The sequence below is a fragment of the Culex pipiens genome, chromosome 2 (genome assembly GCF_016801865.2).
Source record: "Culex pipiens pallens isolate TS chromosome 2, TS_CPP_V2, whole genome shotgun sequence".
NCBI lineage: Eukaryota > Metazoa > Arthropoda > Insecta > Diptera > Culicidae > Culex > Culex pipiens.
This window is the reverse complement of record NC_068938.1, coordinates 201,282,055-201,296,200: the sequence shown is the minus strand read 5'-3', so window position 1 is coordinate 201,296,200 and position 14,146 is coordinate 201,282,055. Positions and strand designations below refer to the sequence as shown.

The window sequence follows — 14,146 nt, the reverse complement described above, 5'->3', positions numbered from 1 at the left end:
TTTTGTCTGAATTTTAAAAACTTTTTTATATTTTTTTCAAATGTTTCAAGTATTTTTTTAGACTATTTGCTTCTTTTGTTTTCGCGAAAATTTGTTTCAAAGCATTTTTTGTTGACGGATTTTAAACAAGGTGTTGAAATGTGTTCTTTATGTTGTTGAACCAGTTTTTTTTACATTTAAGTCAAAATTGACTCTATTTTTTTTTTAAATTTTGAGCCGAAATGGCAAAATGAATAATTTTATGAGTTTTTTGAATATATTCTGCTAATTTTTGACACTATTTTAAGCTTAAAACATTAAAATCATAATAAAATTAGGAATACAATCGACCAATATCATTTTAATACATTTTCCTGCTTTTTCATATATTTTTAAAAATTAGAATCGTAAGCACTTAGATTTCATACAAACTAGAGATTGCAAGTTATGTGTAATCTTGAAGAATGCATTTTACAGTCATTTTATCTATAAAAACTATGGACACATTAGTTTGCATATTTTTCTTTTGTTATATTAAATATTAAAGAATCTTGAATCTTGAGAAAAATATAAAAAGTTCGTAGGAATATTACATTTTTCACAAAAATAAAAGCAGATTATTAAAACATGCCAATTTTGGGACCATCCATATCCCACGTGGACACTTTTTATGAAATCTCAACCCCCCCCCCCCCCCCCCATCGTGGACAATTGTCCATACAAAAAAAACTTTTGTATGGAGCGTGGACAATCGCTTACCCCCCCCCCCCCCCTAAAGTGTCCACGTGGTTTATGGATGGTTCCTTTTACAGTTCATATTGTGCGATCTAAATTTCAATGCCAAAAATAACATACATACAAATTATTTACACTAGTACTACGTGTTAAAAACATATTTTCAACGTTGATTTTTTATATTTAAAATATTGCTAAATTTTATAAAATTTCAGGTAGTTATTAAACTCAATAAAAATATTAGTAATAAATTTATTGAAATTGACAGAGATTAATTAAAACTTCGTTTGAAATAATATCTTTAACGTTTAACTCCTCTCAAAACTATCAGATAGAATAGTATAATACGCAACAAGTAGCAAAAGGAAATTTTTTTAAGCGCGAGTCATAAATTAATCCAACGAGATTTACCGAGTTGGATAAATACGTCGAGTGCAGAAAAGATCAAGTTTTGCATTGAGTACCGGTTCGTAAAGTTGAAAAACACTCTTTGAATGCAATTTTAACCCCTTACTGCCCAATTTCTTTTCTAAAATTGTTATTTTTCCCATGTTCAGGAGGTCATTTTGAGCAACTTTTGTTCTACGAAAAACATTACTTCTCTGGTTTTATGTTTTTCTTGTTTCATTTTTAGTATTTTAATTTGCATTAATCTTGTTTAGTTAATGTTTGTTTTTGGTAGTATTTTGTCTATTCTATCACCTCCTATCAATACATTTTGCCTATCTAATTTTTTCATGTTTTTACAGTCACCTTTTCATTTTTTTGCTTGTTTTTTCATCATTATAATTTATGTTGTAAAAAAATGCATAGAGGCATAGTCTGGGACACTACAAAAATTACTGCATACTTCTTTTTACTTAAAATATAGGAAATGTTAGAAAAATAACATTTTTGAAAAAAATGGCAAAGTCACATAAAACAAGAAAACCCATAAATTTTTCTAAAATTTTAAGAGTTCTTCTTTCCAATGCTTTTTAATGATCATAAATTGGTTAAAAAAAAATGATTTTTGGCGATTTTTTAAATCGAAGCCCATCTAAAGACGGGGTTGGGATGTAGAGGGTTAAATGTTAACATTTCACTATACAAATCAAAATGATATTGAAAAGTGTTACTTTTCAATACAAGTGCTGAAAAGTTGAATAGACTTTAAACTAAATTGAGATTATATTGTTCAAGAATTTAGTTTAAAAAAGTCGCATTTTTTCAAAGGTATACCTATGTGTGGTCATTTTAGAACTGAGTTCAAGATCCATTCTTCGAACTCCCCCCTTCAGCCATTCCACCGAGAAATGTTAATGTTCCAATCCACCTGTTCTCGAAAAACCCTTTCCTCCCAGCTACTGCGCGCGCTGCGCAATCCTTCCAAGAATACTCTCTGAACGCTTAGCGCCACCTCCACCTCCACCGAATCGCTTAGCGCTCCGTGTCCAACTCTCGGACCACCCAAGCTGCTTTCCCCCATGTCATCTCGCCCCCTTCCCACTCTCCGTCACAAACCTTCACGATCCGCGATGCTCCGCAAAAAAAAAAAACAACAACGCACTGGTCAATGTTCCCCTCCGGGGAAATCAACCCGCCTGAACAGTATCGATTCCGTACTCCGTACGGAGCCGGTAATCGCTTTTTGATAGTTTCCTCGCCGAGATAATCCCGAAAGCGCAATTATCTGGCAACACTGGGGCGCTTTGCGCCCAGCATCCGCGCAAAGTCGTGCCCTCTTCTTCAAATAAAGTGAGTCCGCCAACTCTACAGTTCCTCACGGCGTACGTACACCTTCATCAACCAGCAACAACGACGACGACGGCAACCTCCGACAACCTTTCGTTCGGGGCCCACATTTCACCAACACCGTCCAACCGTCTTGCTCCAACCCCGTCTATGTCGCGCGCGCGACCCTTTGCTTCACGTTTCGTTTTTTCGGTGTATTCTTTCTAAGAAATGCGCTGCTTCATCTCATCTCGGTCGCTCTTTCTCTTTCTGGCGTGAGCACCACTCGGTAGAGCATCTACCGCAGCTTCGCTGCGATACCTTCTCGTTTCGATTTTCTTTTGGAGTTGCTTCGCAACTTCACGTCGTTGTTTTTGTGTTGTTGGAAAGGTTGCTGTTGTTGTTGTTGTTGCTGCTTAGGTTGTAGCTGCACCAAACTTTGCTGATGTTGCCGCGGTTTAGAGCTCGCACTGTTTAGCTGTTCCTTTGCCTCGTGCGTTCGCGCACTCCACCCGCGGTTGCTTCCACCGCCACTCTCTTCACCGTCGTGTCTTCATCGTAGTTGGCGGCGGTGCCTCGACTCTTCCAAGTGAAAGGTAAAAAAAACTTCTCCTTCTCCTACATACAAAACGCTCTTCTCTAGCTTCTTTGGCCAGGGCACAAGACGCGAAAGCGAAAAAAATCAACAATTTTTCACGGAATTCCACTCGAATTAAACTCTACTGCCATTGAATTGAAAATTAGGGACGGGACCGCTGGAACTGCTGAATTAATCACCCACTTTTTTCTGTATTTCGGCTACCGCTGCTTCGTTGATTCTCCGCAACTCCAAAATCTGCTTCGCCAAACTCCTCGAAAAATTCGTGCTTGCTGATCTTCCTTGCACACACTTTGCACAATCCGGTTTTGGAGACTCTCCCCGAGCACACACAGAGATTGCCTTATTGCACAGACACAGACACTCACTTCTTTTTTTCGCTTCCGAAAAGGAAAATTTTATCGAATTTTCATTCCACTTTTTTCCTTCTCTTGATTGTCGTCTGCGCGACGACGACGATTCAGCGATACCCGACAAAAAAATCCTACACCATCTTCCGGGGATCGAACTCGCACCCGTCACTTCACTCGACCTCTCCCGAATCTCGCGGAATTGAGGTCACCTCGCACTCGAGAGTCCCGGAACGCACGATTCTCCACCGCAGAGGAGTGTCACAAGCCCCGCCGGAAGTGACCAGGTCCGCACACACTCTTCACACGCTCAGGATTTTATTGATTTTCGGAACCCACCACTATGGTGTCCTATGGAGCTACTCCACCTCTGTATGGTAATACCCCGAACCTAGACGAGCCGACCAGCGCTGGGAGTAAACAAAATGGCCATCTTGACGTCGATCCCGAGCAGTACTAAACGCCACTCTCGCGGCGCGGCCACTACGAGGTCCGCCGTCGCGAAACTGTTATACGCGACTTCGCCAAGAGAGACAATCTCTCTTGCGAGAGCTTCCGAACGGTTCCGTCAACCTCTTCCCCAACAGTCTTCATTAATCAGCTAATCCCGTCCAAAGTTCTTCCTCAATCTGCCTAATCCCAAAAAAAACCCTTCCTTCAATTAATCCCAAACCTTGTCTCACAACCTGTCCCTGCGGGACACCTTCCCAGCTTGACCTCTTGAACCCCGTTCCAGACCGTATACCAGCATAGATTTTAGTACAACCTCAACACTCTCGCGCACGATTCCCTCTTTACTCTCAATCTCTTTGCTGCTTCTTGCCGTGAGCCGTGTGTGTCACCCTTCAAACATGAAGCCATCTTGTTTCGGTCATCCTCCCCTTGTGCAACTCTTGTGTACTGTTATACCGCAGCAAACCATTCATGCTCGAAACTTGCGTTGTACTAAAACCAAACTCTTCTTTTCGCTTGGTGATGTTGGTGCAATCCCGTCCTCGCACCAATACTAGTTTAAAGTTGCGCTCTCCCAACATTTCTCTCTCGTCTCTTTGAACTCTTCTCAAATACGCTCCGCGTACAGATGGAGTTGTTGTTGTTGTTGGCGTTTTGCCTTCCTCACTGAGGTAAGGCTATAATCCTACTCTAAAAATGAACTTTTTATTAAAAGCTCAAAGACCCACCTTCATGTATACATATCGACTCAGAATCGAAAACTGAACAAATGTCTGTGTGTGTGTATGTGTGTGTGTATGTGTGTGTGTATGTGTGTGTATGTATGTATGTGACCAAAATTCTCACTGAGTTTTCTCAGCACTGGCTGAACCGATTTTGATCAAACCGGTTGCATTCGACTTGGTTCATGGTCCCATACATCGCTATTGAATTGTTTGAAGTTTCGATAACTAGTTCAAAAGTTATGTATAAAAATGTGTTTTCACATAAATCCGGATCTCATTTAAATGCATGTAAACGATGTCCGGATCCATCATCCGACCCATCGTTGGTTAGGTAATCGAGAGACCTTTCCAACGAGTCCACAACATTGAAGATCTGGCAACCCTGTCTCGAGTTGTGACCACTTAAGTGATATTTATGTACTTTTTTGAAGCCGGATCTCACTTAAATGTATGTAAACGCTGTCCGGATCCATCATGCGACCCATCGTTGGTTAGGTAATCGAAAGACCTTTCCAACGAGTCCACAACATTGAAGATCTGGCAACCCTGTCTCGAGTTATGACCACTTAAGTGATATATTTGTACTTTTTTTATGTCGGATCTCACTTAAATGTATGTAAACGCTGTCCGGATCCATCATGCGACCCATCGTTGGTTAGGTAATCGAGAGACCTTTCCACCGAGTCCACAACATTGAAGATCTGGCAACCCTGTCTCGAGTTGTGACCACTTAAGTGATATTTATGTACTTGTTTGATGCCGGATCTCACTTAAATGTATGTAAACGCTGTCCGGATCCATCATGCGACCCATCGTTGGTTAGGTAATCGAAAGACCTTTCCAACGAGTCCACAACATTGAAGATCTGGCAACCCTGTCTCGAGTTATGACCACTTAAGTGATATATTTGTACTTTTTTATGTCGGATCTCACTTAAATGTATGAAAACGATGTCCGGATCCATCATCCAACCCATCATTGGTTAGGTAATCGAGAGACCTTTCCAACGAGTCCACAACATTGAAGATCTGGCAACCCTGTCTCGAGTTGTGACCACTTAAGTGATATTTATGTACTTGTTTGATGCCGGATCTCACTTAAATGTATGTAAACGCTGTCCGGATCCATCATGCGACCCATCGTTGGTTAGGTAATCGAAAGACCTTTCCAACGAGTCCACAACATTGAAGATCTGGCAACCCTGTCTCGAGTTATGACCACTTAAGTGATATATTTGTACTTTTTTTATGTCGGATCTCACTTAAATGTATGAAAACGATGTCCGGATCCATCATCCAACCCATCATTGGTTAGGTTATCGAGAGACCTTTCCAACGAGTCCACAACATTGAAGATCTGGCAACCCTGTCTCAAGTTATGACCACTTAAGTGATATTTATGTACTTTTTGAAGCCGGATCTCACTTAAATGTATGTAAACGCTGTCCGGATCCATCATGCGACCCATCGTTGGTTAGGTAATCGAGAGACCTTTCCACCGAGTCCACAACATTGAAGATCTGGCAACCCTGTCTCGAGTTGTGACCACTTAAGTGATATTTATGTACTTGTTTGATGCCGGATCTCACTTAAATGTATGTAAACGCTGTCCGGATCCATCATGCGACCCATCGTTGGTTAGGTAATCGAAAGACCTTTCCAACGAGTCCACAACATTGAAGATCTGGCAACCCTGTCTCGAGTTATGACCACTTAAGTGATATATTTGTACTTTTTTATGTCGGATCTCACTTAAATGTATGAAAACGATGTCCGGATCCATCATCCAACCCATCATTGGTTAGGTAATCGAGAGACCTTTCCAACGAGTCCACAACATTGAAGATCTGGCAACCCTGTCTCGAGTTGTGACCACTTAAGTGATATTTATGTACTTGTTTGATGCCGGATCTCACTTAAATGTATGTAAACGCTGTCCGGATCCATCATGCGACCCATCGTTGGTTAGGTAATCGAAAGACCTTTCCAACGAGTCCACAACATTGAAGATCTGGCAACCCTGTCTCGAGTTATGACCACTTAAGTGATATATTTGTACTTTTTTTATGTCGGATCTCACTTAAATGTATGAAAACGATGTCCGGATCCATCATCCAACCCATCATTGGTTAGGTTATCGAGAGACCTTTCCAACGAGTCCACAACATTGAAGATCTGGCAACCCTGTCTCAAGTTATGACCACTTAACGGTGCACATCAACCAGAGTTTTTGCACCCAGATTTTTGTTACAGACATTTAAGTATCTTCAAAACTACGGGTACTATCGACATATTTTTTTATTCATCCCCTAAAGCACTGTCCACAAAGTAATTTACAACAAAGTTTGACTATTTTTACAATCACGTTTTTGCAGGATTGGGTCCGTAAATTTGACAATTTTGGAATAAGAAGACAACAACTTCCTTCGTTGCTGTGCACCCTTAAGTGATATTTATGTACTTTTTGAAGCCGGATCTCACTTAAATGTATGTAAACGCTGTCCGGATCCATCATGCGACCCATCATTGGTTAGGTAATCGAGAGACCTTTCCAACGAGTCCACAACATTGAAGATCTGGCAACCATGTCTCGAGTTATGACCACTTAAGTTATATCTGTGTACTTATTTTTCTGGATCTAAAAAAAAATAGCTAGCAAACCACATATATTCAAAATGAGGAAGGCATAAACCACATAGGTGGATTAAGTTAGTTTTTCATTGAACAACACAAACATTCCAGGTCTTTGGCGATGCTTTCCGTGGACTGACGGTCGGTCGGTCGTCGTCCGTAGCAGCACGGTCTTGGCTTTTGTGGGATTTGGATGTTGTTTGACGGCGAGGCGGCTGGAACGAATGGATCGGGATGCGGATTGGGTTGAGTGTGTGAAGGGTTGCCAGGTGTTTCCTAAGGTTTTCTTATTTTTAAGGGAAACTGGTTGGGTAAGGTTGTTTAATTGTGCAATGGTTGTCTAATTGGAATTGATAGAGGATACTACGAGGATCTACAAAATAGTTTTAAATTTAAAAACACATCTGTATCTTGAAGGGTTTTCTGATCGGATTGGTGTCTTCGACAAAATTAAGGTCTCTAAAATTTTAGGCATTTACTCATTTTACATTACTGCTGACAAACGCATATTTGTCGCATTTGAAAGCAAATGGGTAAAACGCGTTTTATGTAATTTTTCCTAACCTTATTTTATATACACGCATACTTGTCCCATCCGTCTTTCCAATTATTTTTCCTAATTTAATTATAATGAAAAAGGACATTTTCGCGACTCTTATGGGACAATTTGACTTGACCATCTAAAAATTGTATTTAAAAAGAATTCAAAATTAGGTATCGATTCGATTTGCTTTTCTCGAAACATTATGATAAAAGAAGTATTTTTGAATAATCTCAAAAACACAACATTACATTTATGGACAGTTTATTAAAATTAAGTTAAATCTCTTTAGAGTCGAAAAATTTAATCTTATAAACACAATGCCTGATTGTGTAAAATATAGCTCCAGAGTTACGATTTACAACAAAAAAGTTTTTGGAAATTCACAAATTCACAAAAGCAAAATACATTCTCAATATTTTAATAAGAAACATAGTAGAAACAAAAACATTCCAAGAAATCGAAAAATTACTCTCAACTTGTTGAAACTTTGTTGATCTAACAACTAGTCGATAAAATACAAAAGCTTAAAAATAGGCGATTCAACCTGAAATTTATGATATGAAAAAAAATCGAATTGCGAAAACACACAATTTCTGTTCAAAAATCATTCCATTTGACTTAAAAACGAAGTCATTTTTTTCAATTTTAAGAGCTCCAAATTAGTACTTTTAAAAAGTGTTAATACATAATCGCTTAATTTTTGATACTCCACTGAGCAAAAATGAGGTGAAATTTGATACGATTTTTTATTTTTTAAGTATTTAAAGATTTGTTTTTGTAAATTTGTACACCCTTATATATTTTGCGAATAACAAAATATCTATCACGTATGTATTGAAATCGAAGCATTTTATTTTTATATTTCTGTTTGTTTGTTTGTTTCTGATAATTCAATGGTAATTTTTAAAATGGTTCTGTTTGCTCAGCAAACCCTTAGCGCATAAGTGAGCGTAGATTTTTTTTTTATTTTACTTGACATTTTTTTTTTCTAGTCCTTTCCCAACTGAATAGAATTATGTCAAAAATTAGCAAATTGTTTTTTTTTAATATACTGTTGCAAATATTTATCGAAGTTTATGTCGCCTACTCTTCAAAAGTATTTCAAAAAATAATGGGGCAAAGTTTATCTGATCAACTAAAAAAAATTTGATATGCATTATAATGCGTTGAAAGTTATATTTAGCATGTCCGGGCACGTCTAAAAATATTTTGATTTTTTATAAAATTCCGATATTTCAGCACCGAAAAAAAAATCGTCTGCTTAGCTATTTTGGAAACCATTGATTGCCAAATTATTATTTATTTTGTTTTTGAAATAGTTAAATTAAAAAAATATTTAAAAAGCTGAATTAAGAATTTAAAATTTCTTTTTGCACATTTTAAACTATCATATTATCTTATAAAAAAAATGTATGTAAAATCAATTGCCATTACAAACTTCAGTCATATTTAAATTAGAAAAAGACCAATAAAAAATTAAAAAAATGTATCTTGCTCCTGGTCAAAGTCAAAGCAAGGATCAAAAACCAATATTTTTTTCAAGCTTAAAAATTCTAATTTCAAGTTTAGTTTTAAAATTCTTGAAACTAACAGTATTACAGTTATGGTACAGTCCAGACTCGATTATCCGAAGTTCGATTTTCCGAAGGTTTTTATGGGACTTCGGATAAACGAATCACGAACAAAACATTTTGTTTTGTATTTTCTTATTTTCTCATTTTAGACATCAATTTCGAGTTCGACCCCATGATTGTCTATAAATTAAAAAAAAAATCATTTTTTGCAATTCCATCGTGAAACTACATGAACTTTTTAGCACTTGTTTTGAAAAGTAACACTTTTCAACTTTTTTTTGATTTAAACGATTTATTGACACAATACATGAAAATTAGACTTAAAATTTGTGTTTTCGGAATTGCAAAAAAAATTGTGAGTTCCATACAAAACTTGATTTTTTTAGCACTGGTCGTATTTATCCAACTCGGTGTACGGCTCGTGCTGAAAAATTCCTCTTTTTGCAACTTGTTGCATAAACTACTATTTCAATATTTCATCACCGCCATTTTGGCCGCCATCTTGGATTTTAAAATTCTAAATTACTTTAGAGTAGTTTTAAATTAGGGGATCATACATAATCTTAACAATCAAAAATAAGACAAAGAAAAAATAAATTTTCGTGATTTGATTATCCGAAGTGAAATTTTGCCAAGGCTTTCAGATAATCAAGTCTTGACTGTATTTCAAAAAGTATAATTTTTGATAATTGGCAACACTGCTAAATGAATGTGTATCAATTTGTCCCATAATTCAAAAGTTGGAATTGTTTGTCGTCTAAAACTTTTTTTTTTGAGTTAAAAGTAAATTAAAACAAATAGAGGATTTTTAAAAGTGTGATTTTTTTTAAGGTCCTAAACACTTTCCTTGAGACACCAAATCGATCAGTGAATCCGTTAGCAAGAGACAGATTTTTTGAAATTTAAATAACCGATAACTTGATAACTCGAAGAATTTAAAAATCTGGCAGCAATGTCATAAGATCTCCTAAAAACCAGTTACGTGTTCATTATCCAACACCATTTTTTCTGCACACACATGCTACTCCCAAAAACTTGCAAAATTTCTTTGAATTAATGATTTTTTTTCTTATGTTTTTTTTTTCTGTGGTCCCAAAACTCAAAATTGTGCTCTATTTGTTTAAACAAATATAAAATGAACGATATACAATGTATTTTAAATAGTTTACAATCAATTGTACAAGTTTTTTCAGTGATTTTTTTTTAGCAATAATTTTTTCTGCCTTCTTATTTTTTGGGATATTTTTGAAGGGGGGAACAAAAATTGCAATCAAATGTGCAATGGCCTTAACTTAAACAAAACAAATGTTTTTTAAATGTGCTAAATATGTTTACAGAAAAATGGCTACGTTTCTGGTAACAAATTTATTAAGCGAAAAAAGTTAAAATTCAGCCCAGAACCAAGCTTGCAACACTGCCCGAAATACGTTCGCTTCTCCAGCATTAAACCCAAATTAGACACGGTTTAGGGTAGCGGCTCTCGGTAGTACCTCTCCACAACACACAACACCGCACTTCTTCGAACAGTTTGTTCCAGAGAAAAGAGAGCTGGAGTTTGGTGGAGTTCGGAATTCGGTACCACAAACATTACTGGGAGCTCCGAGTTTTTTTTTCGGCCAACCTTTGTGTGTTGTTGGCCACGATATGCAAGAGTCCCACAGCGCATAAAGCATAAAGCCTGGAGAGTTCAACTCTCGACTCTGTGCCGAACGAGAGGGAGCGAGCTGAACTGAACTGAACTCTGGCTGAACCGTAGCCGAACTGGTCTGGTCGTTGTTCTGTACACGGCAGACACACATTGGACGGGGAGCTGAAACTGCTACTTTTCGGGAAGCACACACACACAGCAGGCAGGGCGAAAATGTTAAAAGGTAAAGCGAACGAAGCACGGCAAAGTAAGAGTAAAAAAAGGAACCAGATAAGTCAGTGAAGAAGAGAGAGAGGTGAGGAAGGTAGCAAATTGAAATGAAACAAAAAGCAAAATAACAGAAGTAAAAAATGTGTACACTTACCACTCTCCTCGGCTCAAGTCGTGTTGTGTGTCGAGTCGAGAGACTTGGGAGCAGCAAGCAGTCTTGGAACCGGAATAGCAGCAGCAAGGGAGAGGAAGTGGTGCTGGTGAGGCGCAGAGATCGTCTTAAGAGGGTGGAGGCATTAGGTGGATTAGCCTGGAAGTTGGAAAATTGCACAATTATTGTTTAGCGTTTTAAGTCGCAGCAGAAGTATCAACGGCAGCAGCGGCTTTAAGAGAAGTTATTCGGTTACATGGAAGGAGGAAGGAAGCTTTGGAGAGTGAGGCATAGAGAAGGAACTGAGGGGTCGGCTGTAGGAGGACAAAGCATAGACTTTACATTCTTTGGGCTTGACTCCCTGCTCAGTTCCTCTTTGCAGTAATTTTAAGGATCTGTAGAAAGGAAATGTTTTAGATTGAAAATGTCAAACATATCAAACATGTTTACAAATCTTAAGATTTATCTATTTTTTAAAATATATTTTATATTTGAAAGAAGAAGAGAAGCATTTTTTAAACTACAATTTTCCACAAAAAAATAAACACCAAAAACCGAATAAATATATTTTTATTTGTTTTAGTGGACCGATAGAGGTAACATTCGAGCTACAGAGAACCATGGATAAAACATTCTCACGGCGATACGATTTTTTGAAAAAAATATGAGTTGCAAAAATAAACTTTAAAAAATTCAAGCATCATTTTTATAAGCAGTCGAAAAAAAAATATATTTTTTTTCCAATTAAACGTTTTCAAGTTCAAGTTCAGGAAAGACAAAAAATATATTTGATTTTATGAAATATTGATTATTCTGATTTTTTCATGTAGCTGAGAAAATTGTCTGCAATTACTGTTTTCAGTATTTGACAATCGGACAAATATCTGGCTAGGTAGAGCATTGCAAAGAATAAAAAGTGATTTTAAATAAAATTGCATTTTTTAGTTGACGATACTTAGGCAACTATTGGTCCGAATAACAATGTTAACCCGAATTCTTTCCAATATTTCTTATTTCTAAATCTTAAAAAAAATCAAAATTAAGATAAACATTTAAAAAGGGCCAACATTTAGTTTCAGTCCTTTTGAAATGATAGGCTTGATTTTGAAGTTTGAAAATATTTTTTCAGGAGACTGCAAAATCTAACAGAAATTTAATTAAACAAAATACAAATGGGGTTTGAAATTTCAAGTTCTTTTTCGCTATTTATCGATTTATTATGAGGGCCTCGTGACGCACTGGTTAGCGGCTTCGGCTGCCGATCCTTAAGTTGCTATGGGGCGCGGGTTCGATTCCCGCCTTATCCTCCTGGCCTTCTATCGGATGGGGAAGTAAAACGTCGGTCCATTTGCGTAAAAGAGGTTTTGGGTGACTCACCACACATAACCTTCGGACGCCTAGAAATGAGCAGAAACATGCAACAGAGACCACAAAAGACCCGGGGTTCGTTAAAGTGGATTGCTATGCTTTTTGTAATTTATTATGCAGACTAATATTTGTTCAATTTTGTATCTTGAGCAATAAAAAATATTTAGAATATACTGTTTTTCTATCCAAAAAAATACTTTTTCAGTCTTAAGTACTGAAATCAGGAAGATTTTTATAAGAAGCTCTGAAAATATTATAAAAAATCTCTTAAAAAATAAATGAAATTTCTATTGGAAATACAATGTCAAAGATTCTACATAATTATAATTTTAAATTTTCAATTACAAATCACAAATTGATTGAAATCAGTTGTTAATAAATTTGGTGATTTTATATATATTATGAAAAGCAATGCTTGGTTTCAAAATAGTGAAAACATTTAAATCGGAAGGAAACGACAATTCACGAAAGTTGGGGTTTTTCAGCATATGAAAATTACGTTTACGTAATTTTGACGTAAATGTTGACGAAAACACTCTGAAAACCGTAGATTTAATTATGTTTAGTTTTTTCTTTCTCAGAATGTATTTCAGCAGATACTGTTTTTTTTAATCAATTATCATTCTATCAATCTTTTTGAAACAAACTTGTATTGTAAGTATTGACACGGCCCAATTACAGAGTATTTTTTAGAATAGCCTTTTAAGGAAAAATAGTCATAACTAGTTTCAAAAGTGAAAAATTTCAAAAATGATTTTTTTTCATCCATTCAATATTAAAAAGATGAAACGATTCATCGAGAAATTTCTGAGAATCCGCATTATGTAATTTTGTGTTTGAAATTTCTATATGATTTGCAGGGATTTTTCAAAAGCAGTTCAGGATACTTTTTGATTGTAGAATTTTACAATTAAAAATTTACAAAATAACACAGCAAAATCTTTATAGATAGTTGCGATTCACAAAAGTAACTAAATTATAAGCTTTATCTCCGTTTTATTTTCTTAAATTTTCGAGATGCTCACGTTTAACTTAATATTGAAAATCACAAAAAACGTTATAAAACACAATTTCAATTAATGGGTCATTCCATCTGAAGCGGAACAGCATTCGAAAATTACCATCTCCGATTCTGCTAAAATTTGGCAGAGCTGTTGAGACTATCAAAACATGCAAAAATCCCGAATTTCATCCAAATCGGACCACCCCCTCCATTTTTGTACCCTCCCAAAAAATCGACTTTTTGGCGATTTTTGAGCGAAACCCCTATTTTCAAACGACGATAACTCAGGAACCACAAATCATAGAGGGTCGGTCTTAGACTCAATTTTGAAGGAAATTGGACGTAGAATCCGTGATAAAAATTTTGATTAAAATATTTTTTCTACCTGTATTGCGCAATTGAAAACTTAAAAAGGCCTTATCTCAAAACAGCCCTATTTATTTTTTTGATTTGACCTCACCATTG

General features: G+C 36.4%; 1 protein-coding gene across 1 annotated transcript in view; it reads right to left on the bottom strand.

Annotated features, from left to right (window-relative positions):
- LOC120420318 (uncharacterized) overlaps positions 1-3,844 on the bottom strand; it is a 101,951-nt gene extending 98,107 nt beyond the window's left edge. The window contains exon 1 of the mRNA XM_039583309.2: positions 3,209-3,844. The gene's annotated coding sequence lies outside the window, so the exon portion shown is untranslated. The remainder of the gene's footprint in view (positions 1-3,208) is intronic.
- Positions 3,845-14,146: the final 10,302 nt, after the last annotated feature.